This window comes from Oryctolagus cuniculus, chromosome 15, assembly GCF_964237555.1.
Source record: "Oryctolagus cuniculus chromosome 15, mOryCun1.1, whole genome shotgun sequence".
NCBI classification, from domain to species: domain Eukaryota; kingdom Metazoa; phylum Chordata; class Mammalia; order Lagomorpha; family Leporidae; genus Oryctolagus; species Oryctolagus cuniculus.
In genome coordinates this window covers 14,460,081-14,478,380 of record NC_091446.1, presented here as the reverse complement: position 1 = coordinate 14,478,380, position 18,300 = coordinate 14,460,081, and the positions used below count along the sequence as shown (strand labels likewise).

Below are 18,300 nucleotides of genomic sequence, written 5' to 3'. Positions count from 1 at the left end.
TGAGGAGCCAAGAGGAGGCTGTGGATGATGGATGGGAAGAAGTTGAAAGAACAGTGTGTAGAAGCCTGCGTCAAGATGAGACCATAAACACTGAGCTTAGGAGCCAGGAAAACTTTCAGAAGCTGGAAATCAAAATTGCCCAGATGGTCAAAGCCAGCACAGCAGGTCTTATGCCAAAAGTCTCTAGAAATGAGGTAAAGCCTGCCTCAGACAGGAAGCATCTTACAGGACCAGAAAGAGAATCCAGTCATCTTGCTTAAGCCATCCAGTAGAGCACTTTGCCTAGATTGGCAGGTGCTGTCAGCCAAGGAGTAGATCTATAGTTCAGGCAGGAACGGACCCAGGGGTTTGCCACAGTGGAGTCACTCTGACAGATGCGTGAGAGAAAAGCAAGGAGGCCATCCCAGGCTCTGGCTAGAGAGACCAGTGATGAATAGAATGGAGGGGTTGTGGAGGGGCCCAGAGCAACTGATGGGTGCTATGAAAGACCTAGGGCCTATTCTGCCATCATTTGCCTCATCGGCGCTGCATTTCCAGCCTGAGGCTTGTGTGCACGTGAGTGCAGTTAAGCCCTATATGCTCAGAAGGATCTGCCTTGCTGCAATGGACAGGCGTGCATGAGGGTGAAAGGTCTGCCTCCGAAAGCAAGCCAGGGAACAGTGAATCACAAGATACGCGTGGTTTCTCCTTGGAAAACCAAAAAGAAGAGATTTCATATGTGAGGTTGTGAGGGCACTTCCTGCTTTGATATTCTCCATTCTCTGAAGTTCCCAATTCCCCTGGAGCAGAAAAATTAGTGAAGAAGCAGGGACCACCCGCCCATGTCTTTGTGCAGCTGCTCCGCCCTCAACTCCTGTCCTGTTTTTTCAGGGACTTCTTGCTCCTACTGCCAAGGTCTCTCAGTTCTGTGCTTAGGGAAATGCTGAACACTGGTTAATGTGAGACTTGGGCTGTCTTATCTCTGAGGACTGCCTCTGGAGATGGGCTGACCCTTCTCCCTCCTCAGCTGCAGTTGGCAATGTAATTGGGAATATGCATTACAGGGCCATCACTAGGCATCATTGCATTTGAGCAAGTGCAGGCCTGCTCCAGCGTTCATGGCTCAGCACAGAGTGTGAGCTGTGCTTAGAGACACCTTCCTCTTAGCCAGGCATCCGGGCACAGTGATGAGCTGTCACAGCATCTGCGGCAGCCCTGCACATCGCTCCCTTGGAGAAGGCAGTGTGCAGGCACTGGGACACATCTGCTCCAAAGCTGTCTCTGCCTCCAGCTGACTCCTGCTTTCTCTCTGGTTTATCTGACCAGGGTAATCGTATCATCTCGGACTCCTCCTGCAGCCTTACATTCAGTCGCACACTAGTGTTGTTCCCACTTCTTGCTTGCCAAGACTATTTCTGTAATTCAAAAAAAACAAGTGAGGGGCGGGCTTTGGCACAGCAGTAAAGATGGCGCTTAGGACCCCTGCAGCCGACTTGTGATTTGAGTCCTGCCTCCACTTCTGATTCTGGCTTCCTGTTGCTGTGCACCATGGAAGGCAGCAGGCTGAAGTCCTTGGGTCCCTGTCACGTAGGAGACCCACACTGAGTTCTGGGTTCCCAGCTTCAGCCTGGCCTAGCCCAGGGTGTAGCCGAGCATTTGGAGAGTGAACAAGGAGATGGAAGATCTCTCCTTGTCTGTCTGTCCCTGTCTCCTTGCCTTTCTAGTTTTGTTTTTTTCAATTTTATTTATGTTATACAAGTGTCATGTGTTTCATATATACAGATTTAGGAAAATAGTGATACTTCCCACCCAACCCTTCCTCCTACCCATGCTCTAATCTTTCTTCCTCCTCCCTCTCCCATCCCCACTCTTAAATTTTACAAAGATCTGCTTTCAATTTACTTAATAATCATAGAGTTAACCCTACACTAAGTATAAGAGTTCAACAAATAGTAAGAAGGAAAAACCACTGTTCCTCAAGAGAAGAGACAAGAGCTGTAAACAATTATCGAATCTCAAAACATTCATTTCACTCCAATACATTATATTTTAGGTACTCTGTTAGTTAGCTCAAATCAGGAAAACATGGTATTTGTCTTTTTGGCACTGGCTTATTTCCCTAGCCTAGCACAGTACCTTGTTCCCTATTGCATCATCTTGGAATCTCCCTTTGCCTTTCAAATAAATGAAAATAAAATAAATAAATATTGCTTTTAAAAATGCACTGATATTGACAGATGACAGAGAGAGCCCTGCTGTATGCCAGGTACTTCAGTGCTCTTTTACTCATTTGAGGTTATCTTCATCATCTATTATATCTATTTTATGAATATGGAAACTGAGGCTTGGAGACTTCAGGTTTCTTGGCCTAAAGCTGATAAATACAGGCTACCCACCTGAGTCTGATGTGCTTTCCCATACCCTTTCTTCCACCTGCCCTGTACTCCTCATCTGATCCAGGTCCCACCTCTGAAGGGCTTTCCTAGCCTCACACTTACCCCTCACTGGCTTGCCCTCCACACTGGTGCTAGCAGGAGCTTCTGGAATGCCTGCAGCCTTTTCTTACTTGACTGGCTTCTGGGGCTAGCCATTTCTGGCAAGGTGAGGCTCAAACTCTTTGGCACAATAGTGGATGTTGCCCTTACTTCTTTTCCCAACCATGTTCTCTAGCACAATGGGCCATCTTCAGTACCTGCAGACTGACACCAACATACCCAGGCACTGGAGGGAACTGGGAGATGTTGGAAGATCAGCACCCAGTTTTCACAAGCAGGTGTTGTCTCTGGGGAAGGGCCCTGGAGGATGAGGAAAACCACAGAGCCTTGGAAAAATATGGAGAGCTGTATTTATTTATTTGAAAATAAGCAATGCATCTCAATATTTCAGGGAGCACAAGGGAGCTAGGTGTGCCTGCCTGGGACTGCTTGGGTGGTTTTCACTCAACTTCAAAGGAGTGGCCTTAAGAGCTCCCCACCACCCCCACCCCAGGAGCCATGCTTTTCTTCCCATGCCCTGTATTCTCATACTTCTCTTCCTTTGCCCATATGTTTTCCTCAGCCTCTAAGGCTTTTTGTCACCTGGAAATATCCTACCACTCTCCAGGTCACCCGTGTTTGTCACCTTCCTCTGTGAAGCCTTCCAGACTCCTTCTAGGCATATACAGTTCTCTGGTTTTGTGACAGACAGGGAAGGGGTCTGAGCTGGAACGTGAGAAGCAGGGTAGGGAATTAGAGGCATCGTTCCCTGCAGGGCTCCTTGGTGTTTGCCCCTTCTGCCGCTATTGCGTTAACCGCGTTGTATGATGGCTAATGTTATAAGTAGTCTCATGTCTATAGGTACCTCCAGCTTTGCCAGATAGCAAACCACTCTCCACATCCCAGAGATCTGGTGGGTATTTCAGGGTGTCTCAAAGGTTTGAATCATGGTTACCACGTCACTTCTGCTCTTTTTGAACACTCTGGTTCCAGCGGTCCCTCATCCCTGCCTCCTTCCCATCAAGTGCTTACAGATGCCACAGTGGCCAAACAGGGTAACAGATGCCAGCAACTATCCAAGGCTACAGCCTCCACAATCCCAGATTCCTATTGTCCAAGGCACTGGAGCTGTGCTGGGCTTTGTGCAGATGGCAGCAGTGCAGGACTGGATCCTGGCCGCCTCTCCTCCTACCTGTCCAAGAACCTTTCTACCCCACCTGTGCAGGAAACTGACATCTGGTCCCTAATCCCTGTGGAGAATAGATGCCATTTCTTTCCCTGCCTGCTTCTCGCTCCATCTCAGACCCATCCTTCAGAAACCTTCTTTTCCTCTATTAGAAAAATGAAACTCTCATGAATATGCGTGAGCGGGTTAAAGATGTTAGGAGTGAGCAGGGCAATTCTGTCATCAGGTATTCACCCCCAAATGGGTATGTGTGCGTACAAGGGACTTGTATGAGAATGTTCATGGAAGCATAATTTGTCATACAAATTGGGACCAATCCAAATAGCCATCTAAAATAGAATGAGATAAAGTGGTTACATTCATACAGCAGTGGAATATAAACTATTGCTACATACAGTACAAGTGACTCTTGCATATGTAAGGCTGAACTAAAGAAGGCAGCCATGGAAGATATAAATGGATGGTTCCATTTCTATCAAGATTTTTTTAAAAGCATGACTTGGGGCCGGCGCTGTGATGTAGAGGGTGAAGCTGCCTCTTGCAGTGCCAGCACCCCATATGGGTGCTGGTTCAAGTCCTGGATGTTCTGCTTCCAATCCAGCTCTCTGCTATGGCCTGGGAAAGCAGTAGAAGGTGGCCCAGGTTCTTGGGCCCCTGCACCCTCATGGGCAATCCAGAGGAAGCTCCTGGCTCCTGGCTTTGGATCAGCGCAGCTCCAGCTGTTGTGGCCATCTGAGGAGTGAATCAGGAGATGGAAGATTCTCTCTCTCTGTTTCTCTCTCTCTCCCTGCTTCTAATTCTGCCTTTCCAATAAATAAATAAATCTTTTTTTTTTCAAAAAAAAAAAACATGGCTTTTTAATTAATAGTACTAGGAGTCAGTTTAGTAGTTACATTTAGAGAGGAGAGAGCAGAAGAGATCTAGCGTTTTGGTGTGCAAAGACCTGGGACCTCTGGGTGTGAATGTTCGTTGGCACCGAGGCTCAGGCCTCCTATGAGCCTGAGGATCTCTGAGCTTTTCACAAATGGCCTCGTGGGGCTCAGAGGCAAGACCTTCCTTCTGAACTGTGCACTCAGAGCCTTCGGTGGGCATCTGAGGTGACGGTGAAGAGGACGTTTTCAGCACCTTGGTGTTCGCTCTGCAGTGACTGACTCCTGGAATAAAATTCCATGAAAACAGTGTGCACTGAGATACGGGCCAGCGAAACAGGCAGCCAGCTCGTAGACAGGAGCAAGCAAGCAGCAGTGTCCGTCTGGACCTTACCTTTCCGTGGCTGTCTCAGCTGTCATTGCTCCAACATGAATGTGAAATGGTGTTTTCATCCCATTATCTTTATATCTGGCTCATGGTTCCTCTTAGTGACCCATGCTTAGGAAGCACTTGTAAACAAAACCCTGGCCTGTTTCAAGGATGGGAGATATAACAACCAGTTAGCTCCAGAAGGGTTTGAAGTTGGGGTGATTCTGTTTCACCACACAGACTGTCGAGCTGTGTCTCAGCACAGTTGACTACTGCAAATCTGCGCACCACAACCCCGTCACTTCCACAGTTCATTACCTGGCTGTCAGGAGATTCTCAACAAACAGCAACAACAACAGCAAAAAGCACTAAGCTGCTTCTTCCTAATTATGTCTCTCTCTAAATATCTAATTATCATTGAGAACAAATTGCATGGTACAGAGATAATATTATGGGGAGTCGTTAATCTGTTGGGCTTCTGCTTTTGAACTACTGAGTTGGTGCTACAGCTGCTGGAGCAAAAAATTTTGCCACCTGGACACTTCATTATGATTTCATTTTTAAATGCAAAAACTGCTGAAGAGAGATTCTGTTTGATGGACTTGGCTTTTTCAGGCATTTGTACTTAGATATGCATCACATGTACAGGATTTCCAGATTTCCCAGGTAGCTGAGAATATTAAATAATTGAGCATTCAGGGGAACAGAATTATAAGGGAACAATGGGAATATAGTAATATCAATAAGGTGACAGTGGAATTGACTTCTCTAATTATTCTTTCTTTTTATCCGTTGACAAAGGTCTTTAGCTTTTTATCATATTCCTCAGTAACTACATGGGATTTCCTTAATAAATGCTGATCCAAAAAGTACACATTCCCAAAGATTACCTGATAATTGCACCTACCATAATATGCTTAAAGCTAATTAACATTCAGTCTTCACTTTAGAGAATAGAAATTACCAGGTACTTATCCCATAATTACATCTTTGTGCACTCTCTATTGTAATCCATGGCATTAGCTATATAATTAAATGATGAACAGTGACTGTATAAGTAGAGAGCACTTATGCAAAATTTGTGTGTGATCCAAAATTAATAAATAAATAAACAGATTCAAAGAATCACATCTCATTTGGAATTCCTTTGTTCTCAAGGAGGGTGTCTAGCATGTGAAGGACTGATGATGACACTGTTAGCTCCCAGGAGGTGGGGAGACTGGAGTGGTGCCCCCTTGTCAGGAAGAGGTCCATGGTGATTCATCTCACTGCCAGGGATGCATTGTGCCAACCAGTTCTCACTGTTTGTTCTCGGTATACATCGAACAGCAAGTACCTGGAAGCCGACCTTCTACCTATGACCTGCCTCTAAGCTATTAAGTTCAGTAATTTTATGTCAGATGCTTTGGGTAAGAATTCTTTCTAAAAATAATATTTTCATCTGATCATATAAGTACATTATGGAAAGTTTATGGAATATTGAAAACAAACAAAGTAGAAATCACTTATACTATATGAGTGTTAACTTTCTGTTTTGTATGCTTCCATTTCTCTTCCAGATAATCTCTACACACACACACACAAGAGAGAGGGAGAGAGAGAGAAGCTACACAAATGGGTACTTCAAAAAGTTCATGGAAAATAGAATGAAAAATAATACACATTTTCCATGACGTTTATGAAGACCCCTTCATGACCTTGTATATCAACCTGTTTTTAAAATCAGTATATTATAAATATTATAATAAAGTATTATTATTTTTCATCATATTTAGTATGATCCCATTATATTCTTTAAAATTGATAGTCCCTAAATCATTTAAGTTTTCCTTTAAATATTTATTTATTTATTTGAAAGAGTGACCAGGAGACATAAAGGGTTTCTTCCATCTGCTGGTTCACTCCCCAAATGGCTGCCACAGCCAGGCTTACGCCAAGAGCCGGGAACTCCATCTGCATCTCCCGTGTGCAGGTGGCAGTTCAACCTAAGCCCTTGAGCCATCTGCTGCCTTCCTGGGCACATTAGCAGGCAACAGCTGGCTTTAAACCAGCCCTCTGATATGGGATGACAGCACCATGAATGTGCTGCCATCTATTTAACCATTTTTAATAGCCATTTAGGTTATTTTTTAAAAGATTTATTTATTTATTTGAAAGTCAGAGTTACAAAGAGAGAGGAGAGGCAGAGAAAGAGAGAGAGGTCTTCCATCCTATGGTTCTCTCCCCAGATTGCCACAACAGCCGGAGCTGTGCCAATCCAAAGCCAGGAGCCAGAAGCTTCCTCCAGGTTGCCCATGAGGGTTCAGGGGCCCAAGAACCTGGGCCATCTTCTACTGCTTTCCCAGGCCATAGCAGAGAGCTGGACAGGAAGTGGAGCAGCCAGGTCTCAAACCAGCACCCATATGGAATGCTGGCGCTTCAGGCCAGGGCATTAACCCACTGCACCACAGCGCCGGCCCCCCAATTTAGGTTATTTATTTCCAGTATTTCATAATTAAGCATTATTATTTTACTATTCACTATGTAAGGATTCTGTACAAATTTTTTTAAAGATTGTGTCTTCATGAAAGCATAGTAAATATTATCCATTCTGATGAATTACTCCATGGCTATTTCAGTGCCTGAGTTTCCTTCCGTCACTTTTAGAGTTGTAAACTCATAAGAAAAGGCAAAAGACAGCTTAATAAGTAGATGATCACACACTTGATTCCACCAAGATTCCACCAAGTGATCCTAAAAGACCTTGTAGTCCATGGGAGAAATAAAGACTTTTTAGTGCATGGGAGAAATGGAAGCTCAAATAAAGAGAAGTAGTGGTGGGATTAAATCATCACGTCTTGGTAGCGGAGTGACATCAAACTCAACCCCAAAAATCTAAGAGGTTAATATATTCAGAACACAAGCAGCAATCACGTCTCCCATAAATATCATCAGTCACCCTAAATTAATGTTGTTGACTTGAATTTTGTTTGGTAAATATTATATTTAATTTGTAGATGTTTTACATTTGTTTGGCTTGTATATTTATATAAGAGCCATAATTATTAAGTTACTATGTAATTTCATACTTTCACACATCCAAGTAACAGTAAAAGTAATTTAAGTCAACACTGGGGGCCTGGGAGAAGTTTTCCTTTTAAAATAGATCCGTAGATTTTTCTCAATCTAGGTTACACTGTTCTCATAGCTACATCGTTAGGCACCTCTTTAGAATAAATTATTTCCTTTGGGAAATTTCTTAAACATAAAATCACCATCAAATGTTATAAACAGTCTGTGGCTTTTGATGTTTCTGTCAAATTTCAGTACAGATTCTTCAAGTTACTTTTTCTCTGTTTAGTTTAGCCTTCATGTTTAATATCTACACAGCCTTCTGTTCATTTTAGTTTGCCAAACATTTCATGAATGCTCACTATATGTAGGCATTACGGGTTAGCTTCACCTGTGAAAATTTTAAAAATATGGTATAGCTGACCCCACCCCAGACCTAAGAATCAGAATCTGCATTTGCACAAGATTCTGGCTAATTGAATACAGGTTATTTGAATTTGAAATGAACTCACTTAAGAATCAGGTCCAGTCAAGCATGGCGCACTGGCTGCAGCGCACCAGCCACAGTGGCCATTGGAGGGTGAACCAAGGGCAAAGGAAGATCTTTCTCTCTGTCTCTCTCACTGTCCACTCTGCCTGTCAAAAAAAAAAAAAAAAAAAAGAATCAGATCCAGGGGTAGACTGCCTACATGGTGCTTCCTCTTACCCATCTAAAGGCACTGCTATCTCATATTTGTTTTAGTCTGTTCATTCAGGGCTGCTACAAAAAAAAAAAAAAAAATACACACACACACACACACAAACTGGTGTGTCAACAACAAACATTTATCTCACCGTTCTGGGGGCTGGGGAAGCTCTCCATAGACCTCTCTGCTCCCTGTAATCTCACCTGGTAGGTGCAGCAAGGCAGCTGTCTGGATCCCTTCATAGAGGCGATCATCCCATCCGTAAGGGCTCTGCCTTCCTGACCTAATCACACCTTAAAAGGCCCAACTCCATCACACTGGTGATTTGCTTTTAACATATAAATTGGGGGGAGAGAGGGTGGATACAGAGATTCAGACCATAAGCAAGATTCAAGATAGACATGGTTATTTGCTTGTTTGTTTACCATATCTAGTTATTTTTCCATATCTCAATGAGTGGCATAGCCATCCACTCTCATGCAAATCAAGAACCTTCCTCTCTTTTATCCCAGTGTCTAATTTAACACTGTGTTCACTCTCACATCCCTGTGACATTCTTCCCCTCCCTCTCCATCCCCTCCATCCTTGTCTACCTCTCATTATCTTTCATACCTGGACATTTTTCAGTAACTACCCTCCTGCTTTCCTTCTTACCCCTCCAAATTTCCAGAGTAAATTGTGGAAAGAGTAATCTTTTGAGTTCACATACTGGATCTTGTCACCATCTTGTGAAAAACACCCCAATGGCCTTCCACTGTACTGAGGATAGAGATGAAAATTTGGAATGTGGTCATGGGAGATCTGCCCCCAGCCCCACTGGCCTCTCTAGATATACCTGTGGGTTTTGTTGTTGTTATTCTCTAAGGGAGTTCTCCTATCTCACTTTCTTCTCTCATGAGCACAGCAATTGCCTAGTTAACTCCTGGTCTTCCTCAAATACTAGCTCAATCATTTCTTCTGTAGGGAACCTTTCCTCACATCCTGATTAGATCCATTCCCCTTAGTCTGTGATCTCATGTGATACCACTTGTTCTCCTGCAGTTGTCAGAGTTGTAACTCAACATTCACTTCGTGTGTATGATTTTCTTGATTAATATCTGACTATCTCATAAGACTGCAAGCTCAATTAGTGAAGGGACAACATATTTTTTCCAGTATAACCCCTAACAGATAAATAGTTCAGGACCTGGTAGATGGTAGGTGGTACCGTAAGATTTCTTCTCTATTTCTGTTCATGTGCGGTTCTCCCATGTGAAATTCATTCCCTTCTCACTCGTCACATAACTGAACAATCTTTCAAGATGGCACTAAAATGATACCTCTTTCATATGGTCTTCCCATCTGAAGTCCACTTCAGATTCTCTTACATGGTAATTATCACCTTCTATAATAATTAATACTATACATTTTTTCCTCTGTGTCTTAATCAGTCTAAGTAACCTTTAGTTCCCACAACACAAAAGATAAAACTTTTGACTCACAATCAGTTCAGCATGAGCTACCTGAAGACTCCTGCACCAGTGACCTGGGGATTTATGCTGCCTTTGTCTTGTCAAGCTATTTTCCTAGGATGTGGCCTGCAAGGTGACACAGAGCATGGAGATGCATTAAGGGCTCTTAAGTGTCCTGGCCTAGAAATGGCATGTCTCTTGTGCTGACATTTCACTGGCTGAGACTAGTACTCTGACCCCTCCTAAATGAATAAGACAGTGGACTATATAGTCTTCCTGTACACCCAGGAAAGTACATAGAACTAGACACAAGTGAAACCTAGTCATCTCTACCATGTTATAAACCTTTGAAAAAAGACAAGATTTAAATCTTGGTCACCTTTAAAACTGATCTGTTCAACATTTCGTGTTTGCTAATTAATACAAAGAACTGGTTCATTGAATGGTTGAAGATTTCAGAAGGCACAGACAGGCCGGCGCCACGGCTCACTAGGCTAATCCTCCGCCTAGCGGCGCCGGCACACCAGGTTCTAGTCCCAGTCGGGGCGCCGGATTCTGTCCCGGTTGCCCCTCTTCCAGGCCAGCTCTCTGCTGTGGCCCGGGAGTGCAGTGGAGGATGGCCCAGGTGCTTGGGCCCTGCACCCCATGGGAGACCAGGAAAAAGCACCTGGCTCCTGGCTCCTGCCATTGGATCAGCGCGGTGCGCCGGCCGCAGGGCGCCGGCCGCGGTGGCCATTGGAGAGTGACCCAACGGCAAAAGGAAGACCTTTCTCTCTGTCTCTCTCTCTCTCTCACTGTCCACTCTGCCTGTCCAAAAAAAAAAGGCACAGACAAAAAGGGAGATAAAACCAGAGAGAAAATAAGTCAGATACAGGAAGCACTCACAGACACCATTTCTTTATAACCCATTGCTGTTTATTTCAACTGCTGACACATTTTCAGGTGGGGATAACTAAGCTGATCAACAGGTCCTTCCTCCCTTGACCCAAGTCAGTTTTTCTTGTAATATGGTGGCTTGCTATGTGTGATGATGTTGAATAATTTCAGAAGAATGTCCACATGCCAGACAGCTATGCAAGGTGTTTTACGTATACTGCTATGTGGTAATCCTTTCAGCAGTTCTGCAGTATAGGCATTCTTATCTTGGCACTTGTATGTTTTCATCTGAGCCACACAGCTTCTGACTGTCTGCATCAAATCTGTCTATCCTAAGAGCCTGTGCACTTGCCTGTATCACCACATGATAGTTTATTGAATACTTGGATATTTATCAATTCTGAGAATGAGTACATATGAGAAGTACATGTAGTCTACCCTTTGTAGTCCCCATGGCCTTGGAAAACAAATTTCAAGGAAACATTTACAGAATTTTGCCAAGACTATAGCTAAATTCCAAAGAATGCATGTATATTTAATTTACATATCCCAAAGCTAAGGTGATAATCTCACAATTGGTCAATGCTACCTCAGATAATGTGTTTCTTGTGTGTGTGTGTGTGTGTGTATGTGTGTGTGTTGGGGGCCAGGATTGTTTCCAGGTGAGACAGTAGCCATAAAATCCTTTGTCTTTTCTTCTTTCCATATATATATATATATATATATATATATATCCATCTGTGTTTACACAAGTAAGTTGAGCATTTGGCTTTATAGTTAGCTTTATGTGTAATCAAAACATTGAATTGTGAAGGTGTTCATCACAGGAAAGCCAGAGAAGTTCTTATAAGCCCTTTTACTTTTGTCTTTGAGGCCAGACCACTGTGGGAGGTAGACCCTCCAAGCCCATGGGGAAGAGTGACAATCTGGGTTATGTTAAGAGTTTGAATCTATTAAGTACAGAATGAGAAAATGAAGGATCCTATTTTTCACCAGCTCTAATATGGTTAATTTTTTAAAGTTATTTATTGAACACAAAGACATTTGATTGAGCACTTGGTAAGAATCTTTCTCTTCCACTCTCATTCATCACCTATATTCATTGTCATCTTTGTTAAAATTTGTAGTAATGGTACTATATAAATGGTCTTTATGTGACTCACAGTGCCTATAAAATAAGATTTTTTTCTTCCCTTTCAAAAATTGCTGCTGCTTGATATTTCACATTATTTTTTCCTAGTGCACAAAGTTTACTTGCTGTAGGAAAAGATTATTTAGAGAAACACACACTTTCTATTTTCTTTAGTAGCTTTTGTTATGATATGTTTGATAGTTCATGAAGGACACAGTCAGGTTTGGAGAATGAGCCAGTAAACTCTAGATACTAAGAAATATAGCCCCATAATAATGCCTACTCGTATGCAGAGATATTTTATCAGCTTAATGGTACCTTTTAGTGTCTGACACCTTTGGTTTACAGGTTCGTTCAAAGGCCTGTTTGCCTCTGTGACAAATTAGTGCTGAGGGAGGTTTTTGATGAGAAGAACATTCAGTTTGGAGATCTTGGTGATGGTCATCAACTTGGAGGCAGTCAGTCTGGTTTTCCTCAAATGGGGTCTTTTACTGCCGATGCCAGATAGGGATTCATGAAATGCCCAAGACACATTTGTTTGGCTTTAAAAGTACAAATCCAGGTGTGTGGACAAGTGTGGGCATCTCCTACCTACAGCCTTAATGAGCATTTTCTTTTGGAAAATGTTCCATTTTCCTGAGGTAAAAATTAAAAACAAGTCATATACCTCCCTTATTGTAAACATATTCTTCTGCTGGTAAATGATAACTTGCAATCTGTGAAGGAGCATCCATCATTGTATTCAAAACATGCGCATCCCCGGAAGAAGATGGAAAGTGAGGGCAAGGAGAATGTCAGGTCAGAGGCAGAGAATGTGAGGACGGTATTCGGGAAAAGTGGAAAGTCCACCTGTTATCTCTGCACCACTGAAGCTTCTGGACTGCATCTGAGAGCAGACTTGGGACTGGTTTTGCTGGATTTGTCTTTCTCTGCAAATGTGGAGTTTGGCAAATAAAAAGGGGGATACTTAATATCTTAACATAATTTTCTCTCCAAAATGTACAGGAGCTTTAAAGTAATACAAGAAACAGTAACTTCAGTTTGCTTTTGTTTTGGCAATGAGATCGTCTGGCTGAGCCTCATTTAACTTAAGTAAGCTAGCAAAGGTTTGTTTTTCCTTAATAAGACTGAAACTGTTTTGGTGCATCAATAAGATAACCTTGCATATTCTATCATTAAAAAGGATTCTGTCAATTTGTTACAAACGTGTGGTGCATCTGCTCGCATGTTTACTTACTGAATGATGCAGAGTTAGAAAAGCAAAACCAACTCCATGGTATTAGTGAATCAAGATTCCTGTCAGCGTGAGTCTACTGAATCTGCTGAAGTCCTAGCAAACAGATTTTGCATTTTTCTTCCATGTTTACCCTGTGTATTCTAAAACCAAGTTTGCAAGTCTTTTATATTTTGCTCTTAAAAGGATATTTCTGAAATTTCCTGACATTGCAAAAATGATTTTCATTAAAGCAAAATTTGGTGGGTTTTAAGAGGCCTGCTAGACAGTACAAATGCAGTTGGTTACTACTTCCTGCTAAAGAAGTTTGGTAAACTTAGGTAAGAGACTCTAGAGTTTCCAAAATGTGATGTAAAAAATATGTGTTCATCTCCCTTTTCAGTTGACATACCAGTAATATACTTGCTGTGCTGGTTAGCTACTAGTAACTTCAATGTGCCTAATAATTCTTACAGCCTCTTCCATGACACTACCTTTCTTGTAGCTGAATAATAAGAATAGTGGGTTGTAGGCTAGCAGTCTCATGCTGACAGCACTTACCATCAGATTGTCAGCTCTTTGAGAGCAAGCATAGTGAACACATCACTTAAACTATACTCCATGTCTGCTTGAGAAGAGGACATAAGGCAAGCCCCTCACTGATTAGGTCACAACACTGCTTGCTACACAATAGATTTCAGTTGTAGTTGACGTCATTCATGATCAGGGACTATTCACCCTAGTATGGAAAATTTCAGACAACTGGGATTGAGTTGTTCCACAAGCCTGTTTATGCCCCATGTCTGTAAGAAACTATTTTTGTTCTGTTGTATAATGAACAGGTTGAATTACATACTCCATAAACTAAAATTTTTACTTCAAAATCTGCTTCCACTAACATTACATTAATACTTCAGAAACACCTAATCTAGACAAGTTGTTTTTTTAAAAAATTGCTGTTGAATTCTATGTGGACATGTATCTTGTGAGAACTTAGGGAAGAGAGGGCATCGAGAAAGAGACTGTGCTGTGTGCGTCAATGCCCCAAGAACAGGAGGAGGATAAAGAACATGAAAAGATCATGAACTTGGCATCGCAGAAGCCCCTGCTGACCATGCAGTTTGGAGCTTCATTATACGGATGAAAGCAAAAGCTGGAGTTCAAGGTGATAAGCCCAAGATGAAGGGAGATGGGTAGAGGATATGAGACAGTGATTTTGTGGATCATTCCACAGCCAGGTGAACTGGAGAGAAGTTACAGAGGAGTTAATAGTCTGTAGCTGGCAAAGGCTTTAAAATAGTAAGAGACTTTTAAAGAATATGATGCATAGAAAAGAGCAACACCTTGAATGTGTAAGATACGCGCCTCTGAGCAGCACGTTTAAGCTCATGAGCACCTACTTGTTCCTCCTTCTGTAAAACTGAGCCAGTGATACATGACTCAAAAGATTATTGGGTGGATAAAATAAATGATTATATTGCAAAATGTTTCTTTCCTCTTTGTATCTGACCCTTTTTCTAAGGATGGTTCTTCGTGTTCTGCTGTGCACACTGATGGATTAGCATGAACAGTTTGGGAGCAGGCCTAGCGAAAGCGGAGTTACTCTGCACTGAGAGCAGAGATCCGGCTGCTCTCAGAGGCAGTTCAGGAGGCAGGGCTGGACAGCAGAGAGCAGTGGGGGGTGGAGAGCCAGGAAACGAGGCAGATGCTGGGCGAGATATGAAATCTGACTCTTTCCATAGGACCCCTCCCAAAATAATTTCTGTCACTAATGTCAATTGAACTTTCAATGTGAACCAAGTAAGGACCTTTGTTTCAAGCCAGGGTCAATAAGACAAAGGAAGTTATCTGGAAGAAGCCAGAATTTAAGAAAATTGCAAAAATCTAAAGTGGAAAAAATCTTTCAGAGTACCTTGAACTTTTGTAGGATAAGGGAAGGCGCAAAGGGGTGTATAGAGTAATTTCAACAAGACCTCAGGTGCAAAGAAGCCCTGAGCTGATGCCTGAGCTACATATAAATCCTAGGGCTTTGGACATAATTGAAATTGAGTCAGTCATGCCAATTAAATAAGGTGGTCCCTGTGCAAAGTGGTTGGAAGAATCGAACTGAGATGCTGGTTAGTTTTGTTGTTTTGTAGGACATGCAGTTAGTGACTAGAGCAGGATTTTGGCGTTGTATTGCTTTTCCTAATTTTGCTGTTTTTTGGTAAGGCACGCTGAGCCTTGTTCAGAAACTTGCTGGCCTTGTCACTATTTATCCAGTAAGTGATGCTGTAGACTCACCTCCACACAAATCCAAGAGCTTTGAAATTGGCTATAGCCAGGTGCAGTGTGTGTTAAGTGAGTAGCACCCAGGAGAATTTGTATTCCTTTTCTAGAATTAGAAAGACATTTATCAGAGTTCTGAAGAATACTGGTGCTGTAATATAAGTTCTGAAGAATACTTGTGCTGTTAATCTGTAAAATAGCCCAAGAAAAATTAGTTTTTTTTGAAATAGGTACCAAGATATTGACCACTGCTACATTGTGTTAATGGTACAGACTGTGTTCTTATAAAGGAAATCTTTATCCTGTTTGTTTAACCTAGCAGGAAAATCATGTAGTATCTGTGATGCTACAACAATAACACACCTGGACGAAACAGTGACAGCATTAGTTCTTTTAAAATCCGCTGCAGATACCTATCTCCTTTTGCTTACACAAAGGTGACCATAATGGTTTTTGCTTCTGGCAGACTGAAATAACATGTGAGATCCGTGTAGAAACTCTTGGAGTCTACAAAATGAGCTTTTAGTGAATCCCCCAGTAGTTAATTACTGTACCTCCAGGTCAATTAGATGGCTCCTAATCGCTCAGTAGCAACCATGGTTTCATTCACAAGCTGTGTGTGGTAATTCCAGTTTATTTGTTTTCTTAAGTAAAACTCAAATTGCCATGTGCATGAGGTACAGAATCAAGATCCAAGCCAAAGTATGCCAAAGTGGGCTGTATAATTAAAACAAAGTCATCAAAAGCTTGTTGTTTTAAAATGCTGTTATATTGTTAATGTTATCTTGGTTCTGCCAAAGACGATTTCTAAAAAAAAAAAAAAAAAAGAAAAAAGAAAAAGAAATTAAATTGAAAGGAGCGATTTTACCTTCATAATTTTAGCATAAATGATCAGAGATTTTTGGATGATCTGAAGTTAGACAAGAAGCACACAGTCCAAAGTGGTTGTATGTATTGAAGGAACAACTCTCCTGTGACCCACAGGGGACATGTCTGAGTAACCTGGAGCCCTTTGTCATAATTCAGGGTTCTGCAGTGGCCAGGTTAGCCGGGCAGCAGTGTGTACCCAGATTTGAGCCCATCCTGCTGTTGCAATGTGAATACGTTATTCCCAGATCCACAGACACACCAGCAAGAGTTTTCTTCCTCTTGCCTCTGATTCATCCACCTGAAAAATCTGAAACATTTTCTGGTCGCCTCTCTTCCACTCCTCCCAGGAAAGCCAAATCCGTACTGAGCCTTGACTCTGTACCAGGCACTGCTATATTTCAGGGAGATAAAGCTGAAGGCCTTGTCCTGTGAAGGAGACAGAAGCTTAGACAGTAAACTATAAGAATTCTTCGTTTAAGAGGAAATACCTAATTTTATCCAAGAGTCAGGTGCAGAAAAAGAATCACAGAAGCCTTCTCAGGGGAAATGAACTTGAACTGGGTCTGGAAAGATGGGAGGAGTTGGTCAGGGGGTCCAGTGGGCAGTGGAAATATCGCCAGACAGAGGAAGGAGCATGCATGAAGGCCTTGTGTTTGCCAGCTTCGTCTGCCACTGGATGAGGATATCGTAATCCAAGAAATGTCAAAGGAGAAAAGAGATTGCTCCTAGGGAGTCTGGTTAGCTTCTCTGTATTGTAACTGCCATTGTCATCGTCATCTTCAAGCTGTGTTTGTAAAATTCCTCCAATATGTTCACCAGTTTGATTTAAAAAAAATCCTATTGTATATTGTATATACGTATTGTATATGGCCCTAGTGGTGTGTAATAACACAGTTGTATGTATGTCCTCATTGCTTATGGTTCTGCCCATTCTTTAGTTTTAAATGAAAAAGATTCTCATGACTTATGAGGTAGAAATCCTAAGATAGCCAATAACCACAAAATAACTTTAGAAAGCTCTTTTAAGGATACTACCTAAAAAGTGCTAGATCATCATGATTTTACAGGTGAATTCTTTTAAACCTTCAAGAAATAAACAATTCCTATACTAATTATATTGTTAAGAGCCTCCAGGAAGAAGTCACTTTTTTCAAAGCAAGTTTAACCAAAATGCAAAATTGGACAAAGGTAGAACAGTAAAAGAATACTTTGAAAAAATGGCTATACAGTTTATTTAAAACAAAGTTATAAAAACATCTAATGAAAGCCTGAAAAAACATTAATGGAAAGATAATAGTTATTGTAGATACTAAACCATAAAATTATACAGATTAAGACAAAGTAAAGCTTGGACCAAATTCACAAGTCTGTAAAATTAAGAATATAGAAATAGATTCAAGTGTATATGATAATTTTGTGCAATAATAAACAAAGAACATAAAATAAATGGTGGGAAGATGACTTTTCAATATGGAGACAGTTGACTAAATGGTATTCAAAAAATATGAATTCAAACACTAATACTGACATTCACTTAAGTTCCAAATGGAACAATGTATTATAAAATGACACACATAAATAACTTAATCAAAATATAAGTAAATATGTTTACAATAAGTTAATAAACTTTCAATAAGTTCAACTCACAAAGAAAGTCTTGGGTAGCAACAACACTGACACATTAATGCTGTTACCAAAGCCTCAATGAAAAGTTAAACCAAACTGGTAATTACTTAAATATTGTAACAATAAAACTACTTCACAATGACTGTTAATTATTTAACTCTAAAAAAGATGTGCCCATAGGAAGGCAAAGGAAATGAATAGACAATTCACAAGTATACATACACACCAAAATCATATGTATGTATACAT

At 41.5% G+C, this 18,300-nt stretch overlaps 1 protein-coding gene across 5 annotated transcripts in view; it reads left to right on the top strand.

Moving 5' to 3' along the window:
* ATRNL1 (attractin like 1) overlaps positions 1–18,300 on the top strand; it is an 814,147-nt gene that overhangs the window by 743,483 nt on the left and 52,364 nt on the right. The gene's annotated exons all lie outside the window — the stretch shown is intronic.